Source organism: Ursus maritimus (assembly GCF_017311325.1).
Source record: "Ursus maritimus isolate PB19 chromosome X unlocalized genomic scaffold, ASM1731132v1 scaffold_X1, whole genome shotgun sequence".
NCBI lineage: Eukaryota > Metazoa > Chordata > Mammalia > Carnivora > Ursidae > Ursus > Ursus maritimus.
Window position 1 is genome coordinate 94,565,160 of NW_024423319.1, and position 7,051 is coordinate 94,572,210.

The window sequence follows — 7,051 nt, forward strand, 5'->3', positions numbered from 1 at the left end:
CCCCCCCCCCCATTCTCTTAGCATCTCTAAGACCACAAAAGGTATTGGGTTGATAACACCTTTGTATTGTTCTCAGGAGACCACCCCTTGACTCATCACTGTTTCCAGGAGAGTTGGATGAAATGTTGGTAAGCCAAGACAGGGTTGTTAGAAATTTAAAAACAGGGGCGCCGGGGTGGCTCAGTCGTTAGGCGTCTGCCTTTGGCTCAGGGCCTGATCCCAGGGTCCTGGGATCAAGCCCCACATCAGGCTCCTCTGCTGGGAGCCTGCTTCTTCCTCTCCTACTCCCCCTGCCTGTATTCCCTCTCTCGCTGGCTGTCTCTCTCTCTCTCTGTCAAATAAATAAATAAAAATCTTTAAAAAAAAAAAAAAGAAAGAAATTTAAAAACAAATGCATAAAAAATTGTTTATTTACTGTGAGTTAGAGGATTATGTTCAAGGAGATGCATCACATTATAATACTAAAAAATGCTAGAAATGTAAAAACAAGCAAAAAACAAACACCTAAGTTAGTGGTAAGGTTGGATAAATTATTGTGTGGATACATCGAAACTTTATACATTCATCTCCAAATTTTTTCTAGAATTTTTTAAGGATTTGAAAAGATGCCCATGATATTATAGTAAAAACAAAACAAAAAGATACAAAATATTTGCAGGAAATCCACCAATAATAATTGAAGTTAATTTTAAAGTATGAAACTCTTCAGGTTTTTTATTTCTTCTTTGTAATTTTCTGGATTTTCCAAATTTTCTACAGTGATCATTAATTTTATAATTAAACAGCTTAAAATTAATGATAAATATCAGGAAATAGAAACATGATGGTTAGTTTTAGGACTATAAGATGATAATCTGTAGTCCCAGCAGAGAAACTATATGAAACCACAATTTTATTTTCTCCATTACCATCCTTTTTTGAGGTCTAGTGTAATTCTTGAGGCCTGGGAACACGGGATATACATGTTTGTGTTTATTATAATCTGTTTTAGGAGAATGGGGATATTGCCTGAGGCTCTTGTATAATTAATCTTTAAGCTAAGTAATCCAAGAATTAATATTCTGCAGGCAACATCTTCAGAAGCAAAGCCAAATTATCTATGATTGTTGACAGTGTGAATTGAGGTAAAGTTGAAAATCCAAATATATTTCATAGCTAGTAACAGTGCAGCTGTGGATCTCATGTCAAATGGGAAACTCCTAAAGCAATGAACATTTTAAAGAGCAAGCTCTCATTTATTAATGTTTTCTATGTTTTCCATTGGGAGAGGTAATGTCAAACCTCATGGAGTAACAGTGTAAGGTCAAAGGTGTGACAGCAGGTCAGAGGAATCTAGTTACTCTTCTGGGAAATCCAAGGCAGAACTAAAGAGCTACAGAAAGGAGGCGTGATCACCGAAGAACATTAAAGAGAATCGGTTAGGTGCATTTTACTCTTGATGAGATGGGTAAAGGATGATAATTAAAAATGGCAAAAACACTTCCACCTCTAAGATCTATAAATGGGCTGGATTTACCCTCCTACATGAATGAACTAAATACACTGGCCAGGGACGCCTGGGTGGCTTAGTCGGTTAAGCATCAGATTCTTGATTTCGGCTCAGGTCATGATCTCAGGTCCTGAGATCAAGCCCTGCATTGGGCTCTGCTGGATGTGGAGCCTGCTTAAGATTCTCTCCTTCCCTTTCCTTCTGCCCCTCCCCCTGGCTCATGTGCTCTCTCTCTCTTTCTCTTAAAAAAACAAAAACAAAAACTGGCCAAAATATATGAAACAAATTTCTTAAGGTATTGAATATCAGATCAGGCAATGAGGGACTGTGATCCCTAAGACTTGGGAAACAAACCAGTTAACCTGACTGTTGATAAAATGGGCAGACCAAAGGCTGATACTTTAAAAAACAGCACCAGATGCAGAGTTTGGAATATGGGACAGGTCGTGTGCTATCAAAAATGATGGAGGGACAGAGACAAGTAAGACTAGGAAGACAGATGGTGATTCTTTAGCTTGGGATTTTCTCTTATTTTGGTTTTTCCTGTTTGTTTTGTTTCTGTGCTCTTCTGGGCACATTCTTCAACTTTAGGGATTAGTTGAAGAGGCCCTGAAAGCAATGCATTTGTGGTCAAAGATAGTAAATCCAGGACCAGGACAGATGAATTTAAAAAAAAATGATACATAGACTGCTGACAGCTGTACTTTTTAAGGGATGTGAGTTCTGCGAGGGAGCTCAAACCAAAGCAGTTGGACATGAAGACAGGCCCATTTTCACTACAGCTTTGTCAAGTTGTATTTCATTCTGTCTTATGCCAGATCTTTGCAACTCAGACTGTAGCAAAAGAGTGGCAACTGTCCACTGTGGAGTTCAGGTAGTAAATCCCAGCATGCTTGAATGCCAGTATGCCTTCAATTTTCTAAATAATAGAAGTGAAAAAAGGATGTGTAAGAAAGAGTTCTCATTTGTCCTTGTTTGAAGCATTTTCTTCTTACCATTATCAATGACCTAAGTAAGAGGAAATTTAATAAGCTGTTAAAATTATTTAAATATTCATAAAAAATAAGAAAACTTCTTTAGTTTTCACATAAACATCCAAGCATCCCTTTCTACTAAATGTGCTCTCATCTTTATGGCTTTCATTTGCTCATTTATAGCTGGGATTTCTGCCAAGCTTCTAGTGAAATAAGATGTGTTTATGACTAAGACTGAATTTCACAGCTTTAAAAAACTACAACTAGATACTAAAAACCTTGTATCTGAAACTAGATACCTGAGAAATATCCTTCTATTGAACTTGACAAGTGAGGATTTACTTTCTAATCTTTTAGTGTGTCCAGTGTGGATGGCTGGAGAGACTGAGCTCAGGCTTGATAGCCTTGAACACTGCATGTCACAAAGGCCAGCACTGAGCCCTGCTGTCACTCCACTGGCTGGCTGGCCAGTACTGTCATGATGGAATCCGAATGGCTTTCATGCTGCAGAATTTAGAATTTAAAGGTGATTTAAGAGAACAAACATCTGGAGAGAGTAGCACAGAGTGTGCTAGGAATTCTAAGAACCTTTTTTGTACCCTTTGAATTTTTCCACAGCCTTCATGAGACAGAAATATGAAAAGAGAACAGGAAAGGGACATTGCTAAGTTGGCCACAGGCTTTGGCCGTGCGTGCTAAGGCAGGGACATAATTGCTGTTTTCTGGAGAGGACTTTGATAAGTTGTCCACCTAGGGATATATCTGACTGTCCTATATTTTGACCCAATGAAGAAGAACAAATGGTGGTTCTCTAAAAAGAAGGTAAGAAGATATGACTTCAGTTTAAATGATGAAAGCACTTGAGTGTTTTCAAGCTGTAGTCTTCCTTAGCAAATGGTCTATGGATGATGACCTCTTAGTATAAAAACCAAGAGACACCAGTATAATTATCAAGAAAAACCAGTGCCCCTGCTGTGGTTTATAAGTGAGGCCAGTATTGTTTGGGAAGAGGAGGCTGTGAGAAGAGGAAAAATAAAATAGAGGTATGGGAATAGTAATAGTAACATTCAGTGTCCTCAGAGAAAGCTCAAATGTGTAGTATTTGTTGAAAACAGATGGTATATATATGTATGTTTTGTCAAAATGGCATGTCATTTTGGGCAAGATCAGGAGGGCAACATGAAGGTTAAAAGAATTGAGTTGTTCAAGGATACATGCATAATATTCCTGCTTTTTCCCCTTCCTTCCCTCCTCCCTCTGTCTTCCTCCCTACCTCTCTCCTTCCTTCCTTCCTCCTCTTTCTTTCTTTCTTTCTTTCTTTCTTTCTTTCTTTCTTTCTTTCTTTCTTTCTTTCTTTCTTTCTTTCTTTCTTTCTCATTTAAGGCTATACTACCTTAAATTTATGTACTTTTCTTTTGCTTAAATATGTGTATTGCTGTCGTAACTGGCCTGTAAAGTCCCTTGAAGAGAAGATATAGAAATGTAGAAATGATATCAGAGATAATTTTCAGTAAGCTGATTAGGGAAATGAGGATTAATACTGCTGCTAATGTAATTTATGTGCAGAATTCCTCCTAACATATGTCCCTGGCATCTTCCAAAGTCACATGGTCTCTAGGGGACAAACCCCATATTGAGGAATTGGTTAATTTCATCTAAGTCATCAAAATTATGTGTGTAGAATTGTTCACATATCCCCTTGTTATCTTTCAGATGCCTGTAGGTCTTTAGTGATAGCCCCTGTTTCATTCTTGATATTGCTTATTTGTCTTTTTTTTGCATCATTTTTGCTAGAAATTTATCAATTATATTGATCTTTTCAAAGAACCAGTACTTCATTTCTTTCATATTCCCTATCATTTTTCTGTTTTGAATTTCATTGATTTCTTCTCTTAATTATTTCCTACCTTCTGCTTGCTTTGGGTTTATTTTGTTCTTCCTTTTTTACATTCTTTAAGTGGAAATTTAAGATTATTGTTCTGGGCCCTAATGTATACATTTTGTACTATCAATTTCTGTCTCATCCCTGCTTTAGTTGTGTCCCACAAACTGATATGTTGTATTTTCATTTTTATTTATTTTTATTTTTTTAAGTTTTTATTCAAATTCCAATTAGTTAACATACAGTGTTATATTAGTTTCAGGTGTACAATATAGTGATTCAGCACTTCCATACATCGCAATGTGCTCATCATGACACATGCACTCCTGAATCCCCATTGCCTATTTCACCCATCCTCCAAAACCCCTCCCCTCTGATAATCATCAGTTCTCTATTTTTTTAACTTTCTTTTGGAATTTCTTCTTTGACCATTGATTGTTTAGAAGCATGCTACTTAGTTTCCAAATGTTTGGAGATTTTTCTGTTATCTTTTAGTTATTTCTACTTTAATTCCATCCAGGCCAGAGAACACTTTCTGTATGACTTCAATTATTTTAAAATTGTTGACCTTCATTTTATGGCCTATGATGTCGTCTATCTTGGTATATGTTTCATAGACACTTAAATATGTATTCTCTTTTAGTTAGATGATGTATTCTATAAATGCTGATTACTTTATTGTTTGATGGCATTGTTGAGTTCTGTAGATTTGATGGTGTTCTGTCTAGTTGTTCAATCAGTGATTAAGAAAGGGATGTTGAAATCTCAAACTATAATTGTATATTTGTCTATTTCTCCTTTCGGTTTTATCAGCATTTACTACACATTTTTGAAGCTCTGTTGCTTGGTACATACACATTTAAGATGACATTTTTTTCTTAGTGGATTGATCCTTTTATCATTATTTAATGTACCTCTCTTTCTCTGGTAATTTTCTTATCTCTGAAGTGTCATCTATTTAATATTAATAATTCCTTGCTTCTTTTAGTCATGTTTGCGTGATATACCTTTTCCCACCCTTTTAGTTTCAACCTGACTGTATCAATCTGTTTTATATTTGAAGTCCATTTCTCATAGTCTATAGTTGGGTCATATTTTTTAATCCACCATGCCAATTTATTTCCTTTAATTGGCATATTTACATCATTTACATTTAATGCAGTTACTTATACAGTAGGACTTAAATGTACTATTTTATTTTAAAATTTTTTCTTTGTTAATTTCATTTTCCATTTCTCTGTTTTCTCTTCCTGTCTCCCTGTAGGTTACTTGATGGTTTATTGGATTTTCACTTTGATTTGTTAATGGTGATTCTGAGTGTTTATCTTTGGTTCCTTTAGTTGTTGCTCTAAGAATCATATCACATATGTATTACTTGTCACAGTCTACTGGTGTTATTGTTTTACCAGTTTGAGTGTAATATAGAAATCTACCTCCCTTTTCATCCCCTTATGCTCCCACATTTGTAACATGTTTATCAAGTATTTCCTCTATATGCTCTTAGAACCACATGAAACAGTGTTATAACTTTTTTTTTTTTTTTTTAAGATTTAGTTATTTATTTGAGGGAGAGTGAGAGCATGAGTGGGGAGAGGGACAGAGGGAGAGAGAGAGAGAAAATCTTCGGCAGACTCCCTACTGAACGTGGAGGCCGATATGAGGCTCGATCTCAGGACTCTGAGATTATGACCTGAGCCAAAACCAAGAGTCAGAGGCTTAACCAACTGAGCCACCCAGGTGCCCCATTGTGTTAAAGATTTTGATTCCACTGTCATTCATAATTTAGAAAACTCAAGAGGTGAAGGAAGATTTATTGTTTTTACTCATATTTTTGCTTATCATGTTCTTTCAAACTTCCTGATGCTCCAGGGTTTCTTTTTGCTCGTTTTCTTCTTTTTAGAAAACTTATTCTACATACTCTTTTAGGGTAGTTATGCTGGTGAAATTTTCTGGTTTTATCATATTATAAATTGAGAAAGCTATTTATGACTTACGTGAATGGAGTGTGTGTGTATGTATGTGTGTCTTAAGTAAACTATGGTTAATTTTCATAAATTTTCTATGTGCAGTTGAAAATATGATGAGTTTGTGATTCTCAGAGTTTAATATTTATATCAATACAATATACTTGATTTATTATGTTATTGAAGTCTTCTATAGGCATAACATTTTTTGGTTTACTTGATCTACTGTTTGAAAGGTGTGCTAAAATCTCCTAGTGATACTCAGTTTCACTCTATTTCTCCTGATATTTTCAGATTTTTAAAATGAATTTCGTTTGCTAAATTACTGGGTGCATAAATATTAATACCTGTTTTATATTCATTGAGAATGTCACCTTTAGTGTTATAAAGTATTCTTATCTGTCTGTTTTAATGTTTTGTTTGACATCTACTTTTTCAGTTATTAGGTTTAGGACCTTTACTTTCTTTTTATTTGAATTTACATGTTTATCCATGCCTACATTAAAAAAAATGATTACCTGTCTTTTCTTTATATATCACAGTGCAATGTTTCATTTTATAAGCAAATCTTATTTTTTCTCCTTTAAGTAGGGCGTTAAACCTATTTGACATTCTTAAAATTATTTATTTATATGTACATGCATATATATGGTTTTGCACGATGCCATTTCTTTCATTTTCTGTTTCTTTCTGTGTCTCTCTCACACAGACACACACACACACACACACACACACACACACA